General features: G+C 37.1%; 1 pseudogene across 1 annotated transcript in view; it reads left to right on the top strand.

Moving 5' to 3' along the window:
* The window catches only part of LOC308509388 (eukaryotic translation initiation factor 4 gamma 1-like), a 40,320-nt pseudogene extending 15,742 nt beyond the window's left edge, over positions 1–24,578 (top strand). Inside the window, exon 2 of the transcript in view lies at positions 20,750–24,578. The product of the transcript in view is annotated as a eukaryotic translation initiation factor 4 gamma 1-like (transcript). The remainder of the gene's footprint in view (positions 1–20,749) is intronic.
* The last annotated feature ends 349 nt before the right edge of the window (positions 24,579–24,927 follow it).

Raw genomic sequence — 24,927 nt, 5'->3', positions numbered from 1 at the left:
CCTACAACCCATGTCTGTGGTGAGAATGATGCCAGGGGTAATAATCATTGAGCAGGCTGTTTCTCCAAGAGCATATACATAACATTCTTTCCCATGTAATCCAATTACTACTAGAAGAGTGTTTAGTTCCTATCATCCAAAAAACAAACAAACAAATGAACCTCAATGCCAGGTTAATATCCATAGGAAATACTGGGTAGGCAAGTAACTTTTACACTTCTGACATCACTTCTAAGTACATATGACAATTTTTCATAGCATCACAACCATCATTTTGCTTATGGTCTTACTTTGGTCCAATTGGTATCTCCTACACTTAGGTAATTAATTTTATTTTGCTTATCCACTGCCTTGATTATTTCTATGCACTAAGTAATATTTTATTTCCATGCAATGTTACTTTTGCACTTGAGGGTTGATTGCATTATCTACTGGCATTGCTGTGATCTTTATATTCAATTAAGTTATCTTTAATAAAATAGTCTATATTGGTTTACTATATTATCCTATTTGCTTAATTCTAGATTTCCAACACACCAATCTTGATCACTGGTCATCATTAGAGAAATAACTTGGGAGTTCTTTTCTTGTCCTAGTTGATATTTGAGGAAAATTCATCAATTTTATCTTAGGTCCTATATTTTTGCACTCTGGTCTTGTTTTCTAGGCTTCAACGTTCTATCATGACATTCTATTCTTTGTATATAAAATATGTTTGATGGGTAATCAGAACATTGTGTTCTCTCAATTTTGGTTCCCAAGATTTTTTCTATGTTTTATGATGACCCATCACCATAACTTATACTCCATATTTTTGGGTGGTGGTCTAATATCTAGGGTATTTAAATGTTTTATTATAAAACCTACTTCCTATTTCTTGTTTCTTTAGTACAATCTCACAAATCCTCTAAAATTCAACCTATGTTTCAAACATTAAAATTTAGTAATCTGCCAATTTGAAAACTATTCACTAGTAATAATATATCATTTTTGAATAGTTTTCATTGAGTCCAGGACAAGAATATATCATTTTTGAATAGTTTTCATTGAGTCCAGGACAAGATTATTTTACTATGCTGCCCTAAATTTACATTTGAGTTTCATATAAAGCATTTTTCTTTCAATTGATATTGTTTTCTGAATCATAAGTATTAATAAGCAGTCACTATTTTTATCCATGTTTAAATGTGATCTTATTTCTTTCATTGATTAGATATTCACAACTTTTACAATGCCGTCACTAATACAATCTGCAATTAAATTACTTAGTTCCCAATAGTTAGGATGGGTATACTAATTCTTTGGAATTTGTTGTTTTTGTTATCATATATAATATATATATATGATATTTATTTTATTATCATATTATATATATATATGTATATATATATATATACATATATATATATATATCCCATTCTAAATCATTTGTAGTAAATGTGTTATATTTCTCCATCAAGACTGTAGTATGTAGGGTGTGGGACCACAGTTTAGAATTGTATATTAGTTTCCCTCCTATATTAAAAAACAAAAAAACAAAACCCTAAGAACAGATGACAGGATTGAAAATCCTATTATACCAAATCCAAGTTGCATTGTGTCTAGGTGACTTTGGGATTCCTTTCAAATTTTCCACTGTGCTTTTTAAGGTAAAATTATCATTGTTGCTCTTAATTTACAGTGTAAAATTTTATCATTGTCTAGCATATCACTATTACTCTTAGGAGTTACTGCAGACCCATTTAAATCAACTTATTCTTTAACATAAATCAAAAGACTTTAAATGAGCCCTTGCCTACTGTCATGGTTTACGTTTACATCCGGCCTGTGGTCATTTTTGTTGTTGTTGTTCATTGATGATGTATAGAAACACAGTGTCTTGTACCTTGACACTTTGCTAAGTTTATTAACTAGCTTTAGTAGCATTCTTGGGAAATTTTAGTGATTTTCTCTATATAGGATCATATCATCTGCAAAAATACATAGTTTAACTTCTTTCCAATTTAGATGTCTTTTATTTTTTTCTACTCTAATAACTTTAACCAGATTTTCCAAAACAATGTTGAATAGCAGCATTGAAAGCAGGAATAATTTACTTGTTTGAGATGTTAAGGGGAAAGCTTTCATTCTTTCACCACTGAGTATATTAGCTGTAGATTTTTTTTTTTTTTTTTTATCAATGCCCTTTATCCTGTTGAAGTGTTTTTCTGCCAGTCTTACTTTTCTGAGAGCTTTTATAGTGAAAGGGTGTTGGATTTTGTCAGATGTTTTTCCTGCATCGACTGGGATGTATTTTTCCCTCTTTCTTTCTGTCAATGTGATGTATTACATTGATTGAACTTTTTATAGTGAATCTTCCTTGGATTTCTGGGATAGATCCCACTTAGTCCTGGGAAATAATTCCTTTAATATGCTCTTGGATTTGATTTGCTAATACTTTGTTGAAGATTTTTGCATCTCTATTTATAAGGAATATTCATCTGTAATTTTCTTGTGATAGCTTTCTCTGCCTTTATCAGGATAATACTGCCTTATAGGAAAAGTTAAGGAGTGTCCTTTTCTCTTTAATTTTTGGAAGACACTGAAAAAGATCAGTGTTAATTTTTCTTTAAAAGTTTGGTAGAACTCACTTTTGAAACTATCTGGTCCAGGATATTTATTTTTTTATATGTCTGTTGAATCCATTTAGGTAATTTGTGTGTTTCAAGGATTTTTTTTTCTTTTTTTGCCCCCACTTCTTGTTTATCTAAGAGGGCATAGATATTAGGTTGGTGCAAAAGTGTAATTGCGGTTTTTGCAATTGTTTTTAACCTTCTAAACCGCAATTGCTTTTGCACCAATCTAATAGTTCTTAATGTTTATAATACTTTTATCTCGACAAGGTTTGTAGTAATGTTTCTGTTTTCATTTCTGATTTTGGTTATTTGCATCTTCTCTATTTTATCATTACCAAACTAGCTAAAGGTTAGTCAATTTTGTTGATCTTTACAAAGAACTATCTTTTCGTTTCATTGATTGTCTATTTTTTCTGTCACCTATTTATCTCAGTTCTAATCTTTATTACTTCCTTACCTCTAGCTTTGGTTTTATTCTGATCTTCTTTTCCTACTTACTTAAGGTATAAAATTAGGTTATTTGATTCCTGTTGTTATTATTTTTTTAATCTAGGCATTTACAACCATAAATTATGTTCTAAATACTGCTTTCACTGCATCCCATCAGTTTGGGGTTTTTTTGTTTTCATTTTCATTCATATCTAAGCATATTCTATTTTTTCCTCCTGATTTCTTTGACCCATTATTTGAGTGTATTTTTGAAAGTTCATATATTTGTGAGTTTTCCAGGTTTCCTTCAATTAGTGGTTTCTAACTTCATCCTATGTAGCCCAAGAAGATACTTTAGATGCATGATATCTACCTTTTTACATCTATTATAATCATCATAGATGTTTAGGCCATTCATATGGTCTAACATAAGACCTGTTGTGGAAAATTTTGCAGTTGGGTGTTCTGTATATGTCTGTTAAGCTTAACTGTGCTTTTCAAACTTTCTGTTTTCTTACATATCTTCTGATTGATCTCTCCATCACTGAAAGTGGGAAATTGAAGTCTTCAAATATTACTGTATAACTGTCTGTTTCTAATTCTGTGCATTTTTGCTTCACATATGTTGAAGATTACTTATTAGGTCTGTAAATGTATGACTGCCATATCATTTTGATGAATAGAAATTTTATTCATATATAATATTCGTATTTGTCTCTCAAAAATTTTGGATTTTTAAGTCTATTTTGACTACTATTAGGATAGCCACCTCAAAGCTCTTCTCTGCCAATCTTGTTTTTTTTTTATTGGAGAGTGTATGCGTTTGCATTTATACTAATTACTGATAAGGAGGAACTTCTGCCATTTTGCTATTTTTTGTTACTACTATGCTTTTTATAGCATCGCTGTCCCTCATTTCCTCCATTACTGCTGTCTTTGTTTTTAGTTGAATTTTTTTGTAGTGAAACATTTTGATACCCTTCTCTTTCCTATTGTGTATATTCTCCATTTTCTTTGTGGATTAAAATTAACATCCTAATGTTAAAACAAACAAAAACCTCTGCTCCTGCACATCTTTACCAATACTTCTGTTATTGATGTCACGGATTGCATCTTTACATATCGTGTTCACAATATCATAGATTCAGAATTTTTTGTCTTTTAAATCATGTAGAAACAAAAAACGGATTTACATATCAAAATTACAGTAATACTAACATATAATTGTCCATTTTTACCTTTAATAGAGAATTTTAATTCTTTGTCTGGCTTAAAATTACTGTCTAGGTTTCTTTTATGCCAATCCGAAAGACTCCTGTTTAACATTTCTTTCAAGGCAGATCTAGTTGTAATGAACTCCCTTAGCTTTTGTTTATCACTGGCTGTCTGAATAGCTCCCTAATTTTTTCAAGGACAGTTTTGTTGGATATAGAAATATCTTAGCATTTTTAGCAGTTGTACTGAAGTCTTTGTCCCTTAATGCTGATGTCTGGGCTGCTTTAGGTATGTTGTCTGTCAATTTACTTCTTTGAATAATCCTTGTATGCCCTGTGATTTTTGTGTTGTTGTTGAAAATTTAATTTGAATCTTAGAATGTGGCAACTGAAAATCAGATTATCTCCCTTCCACAGGGTTTGCTTGCTTGTTTGATTGTTGTAGGGTATCTTTTGTTGGTAATGAACCTGAGGCAAAAGCTTACAACCTTCTCAGGTCTTTTCTTTTCCTACTTCTCTCCTTGGGCATGTGTAGTAGTAAAGCTCTCCTGTATACCCTATTGTTTTTGAATATACAGAAAAACCCAGATGTGGCTCCTTTAAATCTGTTGGCCTCCTTAGCTGGTGGGGTGAAACAATGATGGCTAATCTCTGTATCAGCAACTTGGCAGTCAAAAGTAGCTATGAGCATTCAGAACATCTAACCCCAATATTTGGAGGACAAGGTCCTTATTGTCCACCCTGGCTCCATCAAGCCATGCCAAAAACAGAGGTTGCCATCCCTATAGCTTCCTGGCACAGAGCTTAGGGATGTGGGATGGGTAGCCACTGCCATGTTGAAGACCAAAATCCACCAATATTACCTGTAGTTTACCACTTAGGGTTTCCCCTGGACACTGAAAGCATTCAAATAGAGTCCACTGTGTTCAAACAGTCACTTAATTTCATACCATACAATTATTTTCTAGGTGGGAAAGATTCCTGGCCCTTTCTTCTCCACCATATTTCCAATGTCACTCTGGTGACCTGATATTTTATCATATAGTTGTATAATATTTTAATCATTCATTAAGTGATAAACATTAGATTCAATCATCATCTATATAACCTTAAATATAACTTTAAAAATAATATATACCCTTAAGAAAATAGGTCCCTGTTTTACTTAATTTCTTAAAATAGCTATTACTATACCCTCAATATTTTCTGTGTGATACTAAATGCTACAATTTAGGTTTCTGTTTTAGAACTGGTACAAAACAACTGATTGATGTGGTCAATACATTAAAGTGAGGAAAGGACCAAACAATGGCTGCAAAAATATTTTCAGCATTTCTGACAGATACAGCCATTTGTTTCTTTGGATTAATTTATTTAATTCCAGAATATTGTTTTACTTTACTCCATTTAAGGCATTTAAGGTTTTGAAAGAGAGGAAAGTGTTATTAGACATTTCAGTATTCAAAATGTTCTCTACAATATGGATGAAAACAAGCAAATTTAAAAAAATGCACTGGAATGTTATATATAATGTAAACAACTTGGGAAGAGTTTAATGATTTGCTGACAGGACAGAACAACTAGGTGGTAAAATATACTACAGATAAATTGCTAGAACACCTCCTAATTTCATAGAAAAAATAAACTGAGCTACAAAACGGACACATAGTTAGCATGAGTTACGAGTGCTGTTTCTACCACAATTCATTTAGAACGTAAGGAATACTGGGAAAATGCAAGTAATTAGTTATTGTAATTCCATGATTTGTCATATTTATATTAACCTCAGTGTCATGAAACATACTAAGAGGAAAAGGAGCTGCCAAATATAAATGTTTGCATGTTTTCCTAAAGAAAGCTTATTTTAAATATTTACAAATATTATGTTAAATGTAGTTTTAAACTGTGATAGTTTGCTGTAACACATTTTTTACTCCTGGGATTTAAAAACAGTGGGAGTTTGTATTTCTCTACAAGGATATTTTTGAAATCTCTAAAGGATCATGTGTATTATGATCCAGAGGTTGCCATGGAAATAAGGTACTCCAAATCACACACACACAACAAATATTCTATAATATATTCACAAAGCTTGCATAGTTACAAATACATTTTATATTCAATTTTTTAGGTACTTGGCCATCATTTCTCCCTAAAATTAGTTAGAAGTTTTAGCTTCAGTTATTTTTGTTACTAACATACTAAAATTGGGTCTTTGGCTGACTGCTGTTTCTCATTTTGTGTTCTTGAGTTAATTTTGCATAGGAATAGAGTCATATTCTAAGAACTGGGAGTAAACTTTTAAAAACTGAATTTAAGCAAAAAGTAAAATAATTATTTGTAATGTGACTCTGAGACTAAACTGATGCTACTTTAATGAACTGATGCACTTCTACAACTTTTCTACCAGAATCTCCCAAATAAGGAAATGCTTCATAAATCATACCTCATCTTTCTGCAGAGCAACAGATATTCTTTCCTAGGTAGAGCATTAACACAATAACATGCCTGACGTTTAACTCCTAATGTATCCCCCAATCATTTTTTTCCTATCTGAAAATATCTAGTACAACATATATGTTGATGTATTATATATACATTAATATTCATATATAATTTTCATTATATAAAAGTATACTATAAATAGCAGAAAAAGTGGTACAGAGAATGATTAGGTTTAAAGTCATCAGTGACTAATTGATCACTGTAATGAAATTCATGAGCCAACTACTAAAAAGTTATTAGTCTATATAACAGGACTCCTACTTCAGTTTAGATGATCTGAATCCTGCCATGGGTCACCACAATGGAGGTTAGTGACAGCGCTCTCATTTTTCAGATCCCATCCCATTCATATATCACAGTTGATTTTAGGGTACCCCACTTCTCTCTGAGGAAAGATCCTTTGGTTCTTTCACAAGTATATGTTGGCGATAGCCTCCTTCCCCAAATTCATCTGTGGAAAATTGCTAGGATGGCAAGGCTTTGGGGAAATAAAATACCCAGAAATATAAAGGATTACTAGATACTGGATCTAAACTTGCATGGTCTGAAGTTGAGTGGCACTACAATATTTATAACATTAAGCTTTAAAAAGTTTTTAGATGTATTTAACATGCCTTAGTTTAAATTGTAGTTATCACCTAGTATTCTAAGTATCTATGCAAGTAATATCACTCCATCTGCTTATATTTTTAAAATAAATACACACACACCAGTATAGCCTACAAATTGGATCAAAAGGTTATTTTATCAACAATTCATTTTACTAGTCTCAAAATACACATCTCAAAAAAAATTTAAAAAGGGCTTCTAGATTTTGCTTAGGGGGAAGAAAGCTGGAGGCAGCCTCTTACCTATTCTAAAAAGACACAAAAATAATAATTTTATAAAATTACAACTCTTTAGAATCCCTCAGAGAGCAGATATCTCAGGACAGTCAAATAGTCTGAACTCTAGGGAATAACAGGGACTCCTCAAGGTGAAATGGGATGTGAATTCTGCCTTACACGTGATAGGGGGAGGAGGACCTGGCCACTATAAACATTAAAGGGAGAAGGCAGAATAAATGTAGTAAGTTGCTAATAGTCATACAGTGTCTAGCATGCAAGCAGGAAATCCCTAGCAGGAAACCTCAAAAACACTGGAAGTATGAACTCATGAGTTCTGCTTGGACCTCACTAGGTACTCAAGAAAGACTATAAATAGGACAATGCCTTAGCAATTCTTAGAAAAAATAATTTTTAGTATGGAATTTCACATTAGGGCCAACACTTACTAAATCTAATCAGGCAGTGAAGATATTTTGGACATGATAAAATGTCCTTCCTTGGCACCTTTTTTAAAGCAATGGGAGAAAGTATTTCATTAAAATGAAAGAATAATCCAGAATGTGGTGTTTGGGTAACAGATCTAATAAAGGCGAGTAGAAAGGAAATCCCCAGGCCAGCTTAGAGACCAATAAGAATACTTTATAAGAACAGGAGAATGAGGAATTCCTAGGACACATGACACCATGACAAAATCAAAACTGATTTTAATATTTAGAGGAGATTGATGGTCTAAGGTTTTAGGAGCAAATTAGTGATAAATGTATACAAACTAAGAAACTATTTTTTTTTTTTGAGTGGGTCCTTCCAGTGAGATGGGGTGCCCTGCATGTGTTCAATACCAGCAGCCAGATCTGCCCTTGGGGTGAAGTGTATCCCCGTATAGACAGACCCAACTGCAGAGGCTTGAGAATATGGACTCTTGAGGTCCAGTGGGATCATGTGAGAGGCTGGGCACTGTGGAGGGGAGCTGCAAAGGGGATTCCAACAGGTGAGGGTGGCAAGGAGGTGGTATGTCTACAGGTTTAGCAAGAGCTTTGAAACAAAGAGAAGCAGGCTCCAATCCCAGCTGTGTACCTGTCAACTGTGTGACTTGGGGCCAATTGCTTACCCTCTTGGAGGCTCAGATTCTTACCTATAAAATGGGGATAATACTACGTATCTTCTAGGATTCGTGATGGGGACTGAATGAGCTAATGTATGTAAAGCACTGGGTGCACAGTAACTCAATGGTGGTGTGGTTACTATTATTATAACTATTATTAATAGTCTCAACGTCATGCGGGAGATGCTGCTGGCTGCGCCATTTGTCGTGCGAGGCAGCCTGCGGGGTCTCTGCTCCCACTCCCCACATAAGAACGCAGGACACGGTGAGGCCAAAAAGGAACACCCACGGGGCCATAGATAGGGGAGTCACACCACTATAGTCTCGCTGGAGGCTGGAGTCACACAACATGTGACCTGCTGTCCACCTTTCTGCCTGTCAACTCAAGAAACTATTTTTTTTAAAGATAACTGAAGAGAGAAAAATGTTGTAGAAAGCAAATTTAATTATGAAATGCATTATGGATCAGGTGCAAATAATATTTACATAGATGTGAGAAGGTAAATACTATTGGCTTAAATCAAATATTGTATAGCTCTATATTTTTAATAAATGGGAGAGTATGTGAAATAGTTGCTGTAGTATAAGTTGGTCAAAACTCCCATTCTTCCTTTCTAAAACTTATCAGTATTAACAGGTATTTAGAAAAATGGAAATAAATACCATAATGAACAGGTAATTACTGAAAATAATCTCTGAAGGGTAGAATTTTTGTAAAGAGCCGTGAAGAGTAGATGCTGGTTTTGTTTTTATTAAAACTTTAATACCATGCATAACATGTTTCTCCCAAAATAAGACCTAGCCTACAATCAGCACTAATGCATCTTTTGGAGCAAAAATTAATATAAGACCAGGTATATTATATTATATATTATATTACATTACATTAATTATATTATAGGAGACTTGGTCTTAAATTATATAAGACCCAGTCTTATTTTACTTATTTTACTTATAGTAAAATAAGACCGGGTCTTATATTAATTTTTTCTCCAAAATGTGCATTAGATCTGATGGTCCAGCTAGGTCTTATTTTCTGGGAAACACGGTATTTATAATGAAATGAATCATTTTCATAAAAATTAAAATTTAAAATATCAGTAAAAGGCTTTTTTGATGCACTCAAATATTTAAAATCACTGTCATATGTTGGAATGAAGAAAACATTTTTTTCCCCAACTCCTATTATTTCATGTTCACCTTCCATATTTACTAACCACAGTCAAGGAGAATTTACCAAGCTAATTGATAAGAATGAGATATAGACTGGATACTCTTTCACGAGTGGTCAGAGACACAGAGATAATGGTGGAGAATTAAGAGTCAGTCCCACCAACTTTATTTTATTTCACACCCCGATGCTATAAACTGAGGCAAGATAAGACAAGGCTGGTTCCCTGAGTGTGTGACAGTGTGGTCCCTGTCCATCCCTTTCTATGTTGATGGTTCAACTTACAGACTGCCCCCAGAATTTCCGGGACATATGAATGTGAAACCACTCAAGCAGTTTGGCGTACAATTTTGTTTACTTTTTCTTTCAGAAATACTCTAAAGTTAGTATTAAATTTTTCCAGTTTTTAACCCTATACAGAAATTATTTCTTGTATACATAGCTCTCTTAAGCAAACATCCAACAGATTAACAAACAAGTCTTTTAGGCAGCAATATTCTAAATTAAAACTTAATATATGACTACAATGTATGACCACATTTGTAGTGTGATGCCAGTCTCAGCAATTGACTGACTTTTACAATTTCTTTAGTTGCATAGTGCAGAGAAAAATCTTATTAATACAGATAATGAGTTACAAATAGCACTAGTTTACCTATTACTATATCTCCCTTTCTATATTTCTCTTTTTTTCCTTCCTTCCCAGTTCTCTATGAAATTTTAAAATACACTTCAATTAATTTGGAAGTTTGATGGAAAACATGGTAGCCTTCTTTTCTCCCTTTCTTTTATAGTAGAATCCCAAGCTATCAAGTGAGGAGGCATGTCCAAGGTGGCACATAGGTGGAAGCTGAGCTCTCCCCTCTCAAGAATATATTAGATATACACCGGTATTTGGAGCAATTCCTCCTAGAGACAACTGTGAGCCAATTGCATAGTAGGGAGAGAGAGAGACCACCTAGAGAAGGTCAGGGAACAGCCCAAGACCAGTGGAACCAGGGAGCATCATTGTTTGCATTTCCTCTACACATGGATAGCGAGCGAGAACTCCATCCAGGCTCTCCAGTTGACATTCAGGGTGCTGTACTGTTTCTCTAGCCATTCCTCCTGGAGGTAGACACAGCAGGAACAGGGGGGCACCATAGCATATAAGGGGCCCCTCTAGCGGGTTCAGAGGGGTGCTATTTTGTACATCCTCTGGGCTATGCTTCTATGCAGGGCTCCCCTGTCTGGAGAATATACAGAGCTAGCAAAATGCTGCAGTGCCTGCACACAGGACTGCCCCTCCAGAGATGGTACAGAGATACTAGGGCACTGCCCTGTCCACAGAAGTTGTGTAGATAGTGGAGGAGGGGTAAAAATGTAATGTTTTAGAATGCTATTGAATTTAAATGTTTTTTTTTATCAGCTTAAAATAGACTGTTATAGAAATAGATGAACCTCATGGTAACCAAAACACTACAGAAACTAACAAATCAAAAGCAAAGACATCAAGATAACATAATGGCGATAAGCAAATACCTATCAATAGTTACTCTAAATGTAAATGGACTAAGTGCTCCAATCAAAATACATAGGGTGGCAGAATGGGTAAAAATCATGACCCATCTACATGCTGCTTGCAAGAGACTCTTTAGAGAAGAAGACACACACAGACTGACAGTGACAGGATGGAAAAAGATATTCCATGTAGAAAGAATGGAAAGAAAGCTGGGATAGGTATATTCGTATCAGACAAAGTGGACTTTAAAATAAAATGTAAAGAGAAACAAAGAAGGACTTTACATAATTTTAAAGAGATCAATTGAAGAAGAGGCTATAACAATGGTAAATATCTACACACCCAACATAGTAGCACCCAAGTATTTAAAGCAAATATTAATGGACATAAAGGCAGAAATTATCAGTAATACTATAATATATGGGGGACTTTAATACTCTTATTACTTCAATGGATAGATCATCCAAACAGAAATTTAATAAGCAAATAATGCCTTTAAATGTCACATTAGACCAGTTTGAACATTTATAGAGCATTTCATCTAAAAGGTGCAGATTACATATTTTTCAGGATAGGTCACATACTAGGCTGCCTCAATAAGTTAAGAAATATATAAATTATATCTAGCATAATTCTGACCACAATGGTGTAAAACTAGAAATCTACTATAGGAAGAAAACTGGGAAAAACATAAATATGGGGAGATTAAACAACACGCTTGTAAACCACCAATGGATCAAAGAAGAAATCAAAACTACCTTGAGACAAATACAAATGAAAACACAACCTTAATTTATGGGATGTAGCAAAATCAGTTATAAGGGAAAGTTTATAGTTATACCTCAAAAAACAGCAAAAATCCCAAATCTAAATTTATACCTAAAGGAACTAGAAACAAAGAAACACAAAACCCAAAGTAGAAGGAAGGAAATTAGTAAATGAAATAGAAAACAGTTTTATTAATCTTTTCTACTGCTTTTCTAGGAGCTGGCTTTTTCAAAGGATAAATAAAATTGACAAGCCTCATCAAGAAAAAAAATCAGAAATGAAAGAGGAGTGATTACAACTGACACCACAGAAATACAAAGATCACTAAAGAATAATATGAACAATTATATGCCAGCAAATTGCACAACCTAGAAGAAATGGATACATTTCTAGAAATGCACAACCTTCCAAGACCAAGCCAGAAATAAAAAGAGAATCTCAGCACAACCTTCCAAGACCAAGCCAGAAAGAAAAAGAGAATCTCAACAGACCAATTACGACAATGAAATTAAAGCAGTAATAAAAAAAACTCCCAACAAATAAAAGCTCAGGACCAGACGACTTCACAAGTGAATTCTACCAAACATCTGAAGAAGAATTAGTATCTATCATTTGCAAAAAAGAAATGCTTCCAAACTCATTCCACAGGCCAGCATTACCCTGATACCAAAACCAGGTAACGACACTACAAAAAAAGAATTACCAATCAAAATCCCTGATGCACAAAGATGCCAAAATTGAACAAAATACTAGTCGACCAAATTCAACAGTACTTTAAAGATTATATACTGTTATTGTAGAATTTATACCAGGGATACAAGGGTGGTTCAACATCACAAAACAATGTGATTTATCACATCAATAAAACCAAGGATAAAAATCACGTTTATCTCAATTGATACACACAATACACAATGGAATATTATGCAGCAGTAAAATGAATGAAATCTTACTATCTATGACAACATGGATGGACCTAGAGGGTAGTATACCAACTGAAATAAATCAGAGAAAGACAAATGCCATATGGTTTCACATATATGTAGACTCTAAAAACAAAACAAAAAACAATGAAAAAACACTCATAGAAACAGAGACCAAAGAGATGGTTACCAGAAGGGAGGGGATGAGAGGATGGGTGAAAATGTTGAATGGGGATATAGCCAATAATGTGATAAGTTTGCAGGGTGACAGATGATAACTATAATAGAATTAGTGGGGTGGTCACTTTGTAAGCATAAAAATGTCGAATCACTATATTGTACACTTGAAACGAATATAACTAACATAATATTGTATACCAACTATATTTAAATTTAAAAAGCACAAAAAGAAAATTAGGTGAGAAAAATGTTTATATTTTCCTACTAAAACTACCATATGGTACTACTGTCTGATAACATGCTATTTTGTAACAGCATAAATTGCTTTGATGGGAGCAAGAACATACCTGATGTACTTGCCTAGAATTTACATGAGTGGGTTGCATGCGTGCTTACACCAGTGTACTTGGTTGTATAATTTTTACTAAGTAAATTTGCCCGTACTTCTAAAATCAAGGATACATTAATAAGATGTTCAAACATATGTACTAGGATGACTTTGAGGTTTAACAATAGGTCAGTGTAAGCATATGTCAAATAGTCTTCAAATAGTCTAGTAACTTAAATGTTAGTTGATAAAGTTTAATTTCATTTGAAATGCAAATATTTGTGGGACACTTGATGCATTTCTGTTAAACATTTCAGTTTGGGGGAACACAATTTTAGATCACTAATACAGTATCTATGCCTTACTAATTGGTGGCCAGTACATGGCCTAGATAAATGAAATAAATTGCCCACGGGTCTTAAAGATTGGTCAAGTTGGGTTTGAGTGGGAACTAGTCAACAGGGAAATTAAAATTTAATTGTTTATCAAATTAAACAAGTGAAAAAAAATTGCAAAAGAGGGAATACTTTTAAGAAAAGTTGTGATTTATATTTTTTAACCTTTAATAAATATGTCTTTTCCTTAATAATTACTTCAAGCTTAACAGATTATACCTTTATTTCAAGATATCCAAGACAATATAATGTCATAATTATATGATTCCTTCTCTCAGGAAAATTGTCCCAAATGAATATAATAATACTTTTGCATGGCTCATATTAAAATTAAAGTTATATAGACAGTGCCGTGACCAAGATGGCAACATAGGTCATCCCCAGCTCCCCCTCACAAGAACAACTAATTCATGGACAAGACACCACTGTGAAAATCCTAGAATATGGGGGTGAGGCTCAAACACCCCCCACCTCCATATCACAGAGATGCAGAGAGCCTGCCTTATAAAGGTGAGAGAAGCAGCTACACTCAAATCACATCACCCTCCCCCTAGCCAGGGCAGGACCACATAGAGGGGGCTCAATCCAGTCTCTCCTCAGAAGCATTGCAGGGGAATCTGCAGGGCTTGGCCATTAAGAATTGGATTGTGATAGAAGAGAGGGGTGGTGCTTGCAACACAGGTGCTTCGATCTTGGCAAACTGAGTTCCTACCTGCAGCACCCAAGTAAAAGTCCCAACCAGAAACTTTGCTCATGGGTAGAGCAAAGATGGTGCAATTTGTGCAGGGAATTCTGCGGGTGCAGATCTGATTTGTTAGGTAAATCAAAGAGCTTTACAGGACATGGAGCCTGATCTGCCCAGGCAGAGGAGCTAAGCCATAACACTGCCCATTGCTAAGTGTAGCTCCTGGACACAACCATCCAGGAAGCAGGGCCTGAACACCTGCAAAGCTGCTTAACCCAGCAGCACTCAAGCAGAGAGGCTGGCAGGCAGTGCTGATGGTCTGTGGAGCAAAGCCAGCAGCCCCATTTGGCCAGGGAATATGGGGCACAAGTCTGCTTGAATCAAGACCCTAAATAAAGAGCCTTTCTGGACATGGAGCTAGTTTTGCCTTCCTACCAAGGCAGGGGAGCTAAGAGATAGCCCAACACACTGCTGAGGGTAGCTCCCAGCCACTCCCAACCAGAAAGCCTTGCCTGAACACCTGGGAAACTGCTTGGCTCAGCAGCAAACAAGCAGTAACAGAAAAGCTGGCCAGCAGCTCCAACTGTGTGAGAGTCAAGCCGGCAATCCCATCTGGACGGAGAATATGGACAATTCTGCCTGACTAGCTCTCCAAACAAAAGTCTTGCCAGTTTGGGGGCCTGTTCTACACACCCATACCCCCATCCTTGGCAAGAAAGCTAATCTGTAGTCCTGCCCATTGCTGAATACAGCCTCCAACCCCTTGACCAATAAAAACTAACCAGCACTCCCAGGAATCTCGATAGCCTGCACTGCAGCCCCAATTACAGCAACACTTGAACAGAGAGCCTGCCAGCTTCCCTGCATCTGTACAGCCAAGATGGACCTCCTATCGATCCAGGGAACTTAGCACACAGTTATATCTGATTTAATTCCCTACCAAAGAGTCTTGCCAGCCTAGGGCCTGTTCTGCAGCTCCAACTTGACAAGGAGGATAATTTATAGACCCTCCTCCAAAGCTGAAAATAGCCTCCAGCCCAATTTGACCAGAAAACTTAACTAGAGCACCCAGGAATTGGTGGAGTCCATTTTGCAACTGATTGCAGGGGCATTTGGACAGATAGTCCACCTGGCCCCCCTACCCATCTGTACAGCTAGAGTGTTGGCCCAGGAAACTTTGTGCATAGTTCTGCCTAATTTGATCGCCAAACAAGAAACTTGGTGGCCTTGAGGCCTCTGTTATAGGAGCCTTTCTAGGGTAGAAAAATTAAATGTATCCCTGTACACTGCTGAATAGAGCCTTCAATTGGCTCTATTTAGGGAACTTAACCAGGACACACAGATAGCTGTGTAGCCTCTTCTACAATCCTACTTATAGTGGCACCTGAACAAAGACAATAGCTGATGACTTCCCCTGTCTGTAGAGAAAAATTAGTAGTCCAAACAGCAAACCTTGCTGGCTTTAGGGCCCAGTCTCCTGCCCCATCAGGATGCTGAAGCTGATTCACAGCCTTATCTACTTTTGTGTATGGAACAAAAGTCCCAACCATCTAGAATACCTGACCAGAAAACATGGGCAACTGTGGAGTCCATCCAACAGCCTTTCTTGGGCAGGAAACCAAGCCAGTAGTGTTATACAACTATTCTCAGCCAGTGGCATTCTCCCCCAAACCTCACAACTTCAGCAGTGGCCTCACCTAAAAATACACCCTGATAGCAAGCCCCACCTGTCCAAGGACAATACCAGCTTACATATCCAGAACCCCAAGATGAGCATGCTGAAGAACTATCAATGCTAAAGTGAACCCAAAAAGTTTGAAAAAGGAGACCACTTACTCAAATGCACAGACATCAATGTAAGTAACTGATGATCATGACAAATCAGGTAACATGACGCCATCTAAGGAAACTAATCTCCAATATGTGCTCCCAAAGAAATGGAGAGCTATGAACTGTCAGACAAAGAATTCAGAATAACACTCTTTAAGGAACTGAAAGAACACAAAGACAACTTAATAAAATTAGGAAAATGACGCATGAGTAAAATTTCAACAAGGAAATAGAAAAAAATAAACAGAAATCCAAGTACTGAAAATACAATGACTGAAATGAAGAATTTAATAGAGCTTCTGCATTACAGAAAAGTCAGTGACCCAGAAGACAGAACACTTGAAATTATCCAGCCAGAGGAGCAAAAAGGAAAAAAAAAAGAAAACAAACAAAAACAAAAGCATATAGGACTTATGGGACACCATATAAGAAAACATATCCACATTAAGGGAATCCCAGAAGGAGAAAAGAAAGGGACAGAAAATATAAAATTCTACACCTAAAACTTGTATGTTATTAACCAATCTATTTAGTAAATAAATAAAGCAATAATGGGAAAAAAAACGTCCAAAACCTAGGGAGAAATTAAAAACAAGTGTAAAACTGAAGAGCTCATGAATTTTGGAAGTTAAACAACATTCTAAACAACCAATAGATTGAAAGAAAAATTAAAAGGGAAATAAAAAGTTTATCTTGAGTTAAACGAATATGGAAACCCAACATACCAAAACTTATGGAATCAACAAATGCAGTTATAACAGGAAGTTCATAGTAATAAGCATATGTATCAAAAAATGAAAAGATCATAAATAACATGACTTTACATCTCAAAGAACTAGAAAACTAAGAACAAATTAATCCTTATTTAGCAAAAGAAAGAATATTGATTAGAGCAGAAATAATGAAATATAGAACAGGAACACAACAGAAGTGATTAACAAAATTAAGAGTTTATCAATTCCATATATCTTGCCAAAGAACAACCTTTTAGCTAGACTAACCAAGGAAAAAAGGAAGAGGACCTAAATGAACAAAATGATGCGTGAAAGAAGAGACATTACAACTGATACTAAAGAAATACAAAGGATCATAAGAGGTTACTAAGAACAACTATATGCCGAAAACTGGATACCCTAGAAAAATGGATAAATACATGGAAACACAAGCTACCAAGACCAAATCATGAAGAAATAAAAAATCAGAACACATTAATAGTAAGAAGACTTAATCAGTAATCAAAAATCTCCCAAAGAAAAAGAGCTTAGGACCAGATGGATTCACTGGTAAATTTTATGAAACATTTAAAGAAGAATTATTAATAACACTGATACTTCTCTAACATTTCCAAAAAAATCAAAGTAGAAGAAACACTCCCCAACTCATTTTGAGGTCAGCATTACCTTGATACCAAAGGCAGGACAGGACACTACAAGAAAACTACAGGCCAATATCTCTGATTACTATCAATGCAAAAATTCTCAAAATACTAGCAAACAGAATTTAGCAGCACATTAAAGGGATTATTCACTATGTTCAAGTGGGATTTATCCCTGGGGTGCAAGAAAGATTGAACAACATAAATCAATAAATGTGAGACATCACAAGGAATGAAAGGAAAAAAAATATGATCATAATAGATGCAAAAAAAAGCAGCTGAGAAAATTCAACATCCATTCATGATAAAAACTCTCAACAAATTAGGTATGAAAGGAACATCTCTCAACATAATAAACGCCATAAATGACAAGCCCAGAGCTAACATTACACTCTACAGTGAAAAGTTGAAATATTTTTGTCTGAGATCAGGAACAAGATAAAGATGCCCACTGACAACACACTTATTTAATATAGTAGTGGAATTCCAAGCCAGAGCCGTTAAAAAAACAAACAAACAAAAAAGGTAACAGAATTGGAAAGGAAGAAACAAAAATTGTATCTTCAGATGATGTGATTTTATAGATAAAATCCTGAATGTCACCAATAAAGTGTTAGATATAATTAACAATTTCAGTAAAGTAGCAAGACACAACAACATACGAAAATTAGTTTCTATGCACCAACAACAAATTATCTGACAAAGAAAACTTTTTTGAAAAGATCCCAATTACAAAAAAAATCAAAATCAATATAATACCTAGGAATAAATTTAACCAAGGAAATAAAAGACCTCTACACAGAAAACTACAAGACAGTGAAAAAATAAATTGAGGAAGATGCAAATAAATTGAAAGATATCCCATTTTCAAGGATTGAAAGAATATTGTTAAAACATCCATACTACCAAAAGCCACCTGTAGATTCAAAGCAATCCTTATGAAGATTCCAATGACCATATATATATATATATATATATATATATATATATATATATATATATATATATATATATATATATATATATAACAGGAGGAAGGAACCATACTTCCTGATTTCAAGCTATATTACAAATCTATAAATATCAAAACAGTATGTTAGTGGTATAAAACTAGATACATTCATCGATGGAACAGAACTGAGAGTCCAGAAATAAACCCATGGATTACAGTCAACTAATGTCTGACAAGCAAACCAAAAATAATGAAGAAAAGACATTCTTTTCAATAAATGATGCTGGGAAAATTGAATATTTACATGTGAAAAAAAGTAAAACTAGATCGCTATCCTACACTATACCCAAAAATTAACTTGAAATGAATTAAGGACTTAAATGTAAGATCTTAAACCATAAAATTCCTAGAAGGAAAACACAGGAGAAAAGCTCCTTGCCATGTGTCTTGGTAATGATTTTTTGGATATGACACCTAAAGCACAAGTAACAAAACAAAAAAAGAAAACAAGTGGGAACACATCAAACTAAAAAGCTTCCATACAGCAAAAGAAATGATCAACAAAATGAAAAGGTAACCTATAGGATGGGAAAACATATTTGCAAATCATACATCTGATAAGGTGTTAATATCTAAAATATATAAAGAACTCATAACTCAATAGTAAATAAATAAATAAAAGTGCAAACTACCTGAGTAGACATTTTTCCAAAGAAGATATCTACCGGTACATGAAAAGGTGCTGAACATAAAAATCATTAAGAAATTGAAAATTAAATATAATGAGATATCACCTCATGTCAGGATGGTTATCTTCAAAAAGTCAAGAGATAAATCCTGGTGAAAATATGAAGAAAAGGGAATCCAGTGCACTGTTGGTGGGACTGTAAATTGGTACAGCCACTATGGAAAAGTTTGGAGATTTCTCAAAAAATTAAAAATAGAACTACCATAGAACTAAAATAGAACTATCACTATGTGAAGGGATATCTGTACTCCCATGTTCACTGCATTATTTACAATAGCCACAACATGAAAACAATTTAAGTATCCATCAGCAAATGAATGGAAAATACAACACACACACACAAATATTATTCAGGTATTAAAAGAAAGAAATCCTGCTATTTGCAACAACAGGAAAGGATCTTGAGGACTTGTGCTAAGTGAAATGTAAGACAGAAAAACACAAATACTTATAGCTGGAATTAAAAAGAAAACAAAACACAAACAAACAAAAATAAACTCAGAAAAGGAGATCAAATTTGTGGTTACCAGGGCAGGTGGTGAGGGATAGGGGAATTAAGTGAAGGTAGTTAAGATAGATAGAAACTTCTAATTATAAGATAATAAAACACTGAGTATGTAATATACAACCTGATAACTACAGTTCACACAGTATATGGTATATTTAAATGTTGCTAAGCATTCTCATCAGAAGAAGAGAAAAATTGTTGTTTGTTTCTATTTAAGGTGATGAATGTTCACTAAAGTTACCATGGTAATCATTTCATGATACATTAAGTCATTATGCTGTATGCCTTAAACTTATACAGTGCTGTATGTCAAATATATATATATACACACACATATACATATATATATACATAAATATATACATATATATCAATAAAACTGAAAGAAAAATTTAATATATAGGTGTATGTGTGTGTTTTGTGTGTGTTTGTATATATCTAGGATGAGGCATAAATATCATTTTCTGCTAGATGTGCTTGGTTAAAGGGCATATTGAGAATGAGCTTAAGGTTCCATTTCCTTCTTACTTCTTATGCTTACATACTTCATTTTCAAACTACCACAGCCTATATACACAAGAAGGCCACACACAGAGCTAATGAACATGAACAGTTCTTAAGTAACTTTGTCTTTGCCTTCCCACTCTAGTTGTTTTTTGTAGTAATTAAACTATTTTTGGAATGCATGAATAGGTAGAATTGAATGTTCAGGCTTCACTCCCTCTCCTCACTGAACCCATGCTGGAAGTAGAAGTGACACTTAGCAAACCAATTCCAGATCTGAGTTCTCTTCCAATCCTCCCTAGGTTTCCATCTGGCTGGCATCTCCCAAGGTGGAAACTCTTCCTGGGCCTAATAGCATGGGGCCTTCTAAGGATCCAGAACCAGAGCTGGAGTGGAACCCAGAGCTAGCCCCGTGCCCGCCCCCAGCTTGTCCCTCCAAATCCGTATGCCCATTGCTCCAACTGCCTGACCTGAGAAACTGCTCACCAGAGTCCCCTCGCCACCAGCTGTAGACTCAAGCCCAGTGAGTGAGCCAAAGGAGCAGGCCTATGAGGTTATAGCACCAGTGGCTCCCCCCACTGTCCTCTCTGCCACTCCAGCTATGGCTCCTCCAACTATTTCCCCTGCTCTGGAGGAAAATGGAGGAAGAGGAAGAGGAAGGGGGAAGAAGCAGGAGAAGCTAAGAAGTGAGAAGGGAGCAGAAGAACAGCTCTTTCCAGACAGCATCCCTGTCCCAAACTATCCCAGAATTGAGAGGTAGTATCAGCCACCCCAGTGGCAGTATCTGTGCCAAGGAGATGGAAAACTAAGGAGCTCAATAAGAAGACAGCTGTAAGAGATGTTCTAGATGCCTTCAAGGAGGCAAAGCCGGAGTACCAGAGGTAGAAAATCTGCCTTCTGGAGACAGTGATCCTGGTCCAGAGCCTGAGGGCAGCTGTGTGCCCCTGCAACGTGAGGAAGTAGAGAGACCAGACACTCAAAGGAAGACAAAATATCCAATGCTGAGAACACCCAGCCTGGGGAACAGAAGTATGAATACAAGTCACATCAGCAGAAGCCTCCAAACCCTGAGGAGAAAAAACATTATGATCATGAATTCCTGCTCGACTTTCAGTTCATCTTTGCCAGTATGCAGAAGCCCGAGGCATGGCCCCATATCAGTAACATGGTGATGGATAAGGCCAATAAAACACCACTGCAGCCATGGGATCCCACTAGACATCAAGGCATAAACTGTGGCCCAGGCTTCGGTCCATCCTTTGTCACCCTTGTCCAACAAGCCCTCAGCAACCATGGGCCAGGTGGAGAGCTGTCCCAAGGGCCGGTTAGTCTGGGACGCTGGCACTCTCAGGAAGGCCCCTGAAAGGAGCCAAGTAAGCTCATTGTCATAGTGTTAATGACTAAAGATACAAAGCTGAACAAAGCTGAGAAGGCCCGGATATCCAAAAGCAAGCAGATGGCAACTGATAAGGACAGAGGGCAGAGGATGCAAATGGCAGCAAAACCGAGGACCTGTATTACAGGGCATACAGGTCACCTTCTCCATCCTGAAGAAGGTGACACCCAGATGTTCAAGCAGCTGATGAAGCAGATGACACATCCGGCCATCTGCACTTAGGAACATCTCAAAGGGGTCACTGACATCTTTGAGGGACCATTTCAGAGTCCAATTTCTCTGTGGCCTATGCCAACATGTGCCACTGCCTCATGGCGCTCAAAGTACCCACTACAGAAAAGCCAACAGAGACTGTGAACTTGGGAAAACCGTTGTTGAACTGTTGAATGTCAGAGGAGTTTGCAGAAAACAAAGATGCTGAGTTTTTTTGAGACAAAGCGAAAAGAGATGGATGAAGCTACTATGGCAGAGAAATGGGGACACCTGAAGGAAGGCCAGGAAGAGGCTCAATACATGGCCCGGTGGTGCTCTTTAGGGAATATCGAGTTTATCAGGGGGTTGTTCAAGCTGGAGATGTTAACAGACGTCATAAAGCATGACGGCATGGTTCATCTATTTTACAAGTACAATGAAGAGATCCTCGAATGCCTTTGCCGTCTGCTCACAACCATTGGCAAAGACCTGGACTTTGAAAAAGCCAAGCCCCAAATAGATCAGTATTTCAACTGATGGAAAAAAATAATTAAAGAAAACATGACTTCATCCCGAATCTGCTTTGTGTTGCAAGACATGCTAGTCTGCGATGGAGCAATTAGGTGCCACACGAGGGTATGAGGGTCCCACAAGCACTGACCCACAATGAGGCGGAGATGAAGGAGTATCCGGAACACATAAAAGTGCAGCAGCTAATGGTCAAGGGCAGTGCCTAGCGTCGGGGTGGCCCTCCAGGCCCACCTATCAGCCGTGGCCTTCCACCTGTGGATGACAGTGGTAGGAACACAGTCCCCATCAATAAGGGCCACCTCCCTACTGACACCTCACGACTCACCAAGATCAGGAAGCCAGGCCATTGGTTCTAACAACCAGCTCTTTGCACCTGGAAAGCGAAAGATTTGGGGCAAGGGCAGTGGAAACTCAGGAGCCACGCCCTCTGACTCAGCATCAGAAGCTGCTTGTCCAGCTACTAGTACCTTGAATGACTTCTTAGCCCTTCAACAAGCAGCACCTACAGAAAGCACAGAAAACAGACATGTGGCCCAGAGAATTAGCCTGAGCCAGGAACAAGGTGAGAAAGCTGGGGACCAGAGAGACCACCTAGACCAGAGTGAACACGGAGGTGACCGTGAGGACCCGCTTGATCATTCACAGACACCTGCCACCAAGCAGGGCTTCAGGAAGGAAGTAGAGGAGCAGAGTAGACAGCGGTCCTCCCAGCCTGAGGGGCTGCATAAAGCAGCCAGCGTCTTGGAGGATCAGCCTCTTGGTAGATGCTGTGAGGTGAGAAGCCACCCTGCCCCCAGGGAGCCCACCAAAGGCTCTGCTCCCTGAAGAGGAGCTGGAGAAGCAATCCAAGGCCATCACTAAGGAATACCTCCATTTCAGTGACATGAAGGAGGCCGGGTAGTGGGTGCAGGAACTGGCCTCACCCTCCCTGCTCTTCATCTTTGTGCGGCATGGCATCGAGTCTACACTGGAGCTCAAGCCATTGCTCATGAACGTATGGGACAGCTGCAGTACCAGCTGCTCTGTGCCTGGCACCTCTTCACTGCTCAGTACTACCAGTGGCTGTCTAAAATCTTCTAATTGGCCAAAGACAGGGAAATTGACATCCCCATGTGTTTCCTAGCAGAACTGTTAACACCAATTCTGCAGGATGGTTGGGTGCCCATGGGGGAGCTCTTCAAGGAGATTACAAAACCTCTGAGGCCCCTGGACAAAGCTGCTTCCCTGTTGCTGGAGATCCTGGGGTGCCTATGCAAAAATATGGGTCCCAAAAAGGTGGGGGCATTATGGCAAGAGGCTGGACTGAGCAGGAAAGAATTTCTACCTAAGGACCAGGATGTTGGTGCATTAGTCACTGAACAGATGGTGAACTGTATTCTTGGACAGGAATCAGAAGCCCATCGCCAGAGGTTATTCTCCTCAGAGGAGCTGAGCAGGCAGCGGGAGAAGTTGCTCGATGAGGGCAGCAGTAACCAGTGGGTGTTTGACTGAATAAAGGCCAACCTGAGTGAATAGCAGGTAGCATCCAACACATTAGTTTGAGCCCTCATAACAACCGCCTGCTACTCTGCAATTATCTTTGAGACTCCTCTCCAAGTGGATGTCACTGTACTAAAAGTGTGAGCAAAACTTCTACAGAAATACCTCTGTAATGGGCAGAAGGAGCTGCAGGTGCTCTGTGCCCTCCAGGCCCTTGTAATGACCTTAGGACAGCCTGGCAACCTGCTTTGGATGTTCTGTCATGTGCTGTATGATGAGAATGCAGTGAAGAAGGACACTTTTTACAGTTGGGAGAGTAGCAAGGACACTACTGAGCAGCAGGGCAAGAGCACGGCCCTTCAATCTGTCACAGCTTTCTTCAAGTGGCTTTATGAGAAAGAAGAGTCTATCCACAGCTGAGGTCAGGTGGGGCCAGGAATTGGAGCTCCATGGATACTCAGATGGCCCAGCCAACTACCCAGACTGCAGGAGTGGGGGCAGCAGCAGCAGCGGTAGGTGCCTTTAGTGTGATATGTCTGAGCTAATAAAGTAGCTGAAGAGGCAATCAATCAATCAAGGCTAAAAATGTCCCAAATCTGGGTAGAGATGTGGCCATACAGCTATAGGAAGGTCAAAGATCCCCAAAAATATTCAACCCAAAGAGACACATTATAATCAAGCTCTCAAAAGTCAAAGACAAATGAATTTTGAAAGCAGCAAGAGAAAAATAAAAAAAAAATCATTACATACAAGGGAATCAACATAAGGC

The sequence above is a fragment of the Rhinolophus hipposideros genome (genome assembly GCF_964194185.1).
Source record: "Rhinolophus hipposideros genome assembly, chromosome: 16".
Taxonomy (NCBI): Eukaryota; Metazoa; Chordata; class Mammalia; order Chiroptera; family Rhinolophidae; genus Rhinolophus; species Rhinolophus hipposideros.
The sequence above is the reverse complement of the archived record's forward strand: the minus strand, read 5'-3'. Positions and strand labels throughout refer to the sequence as shown.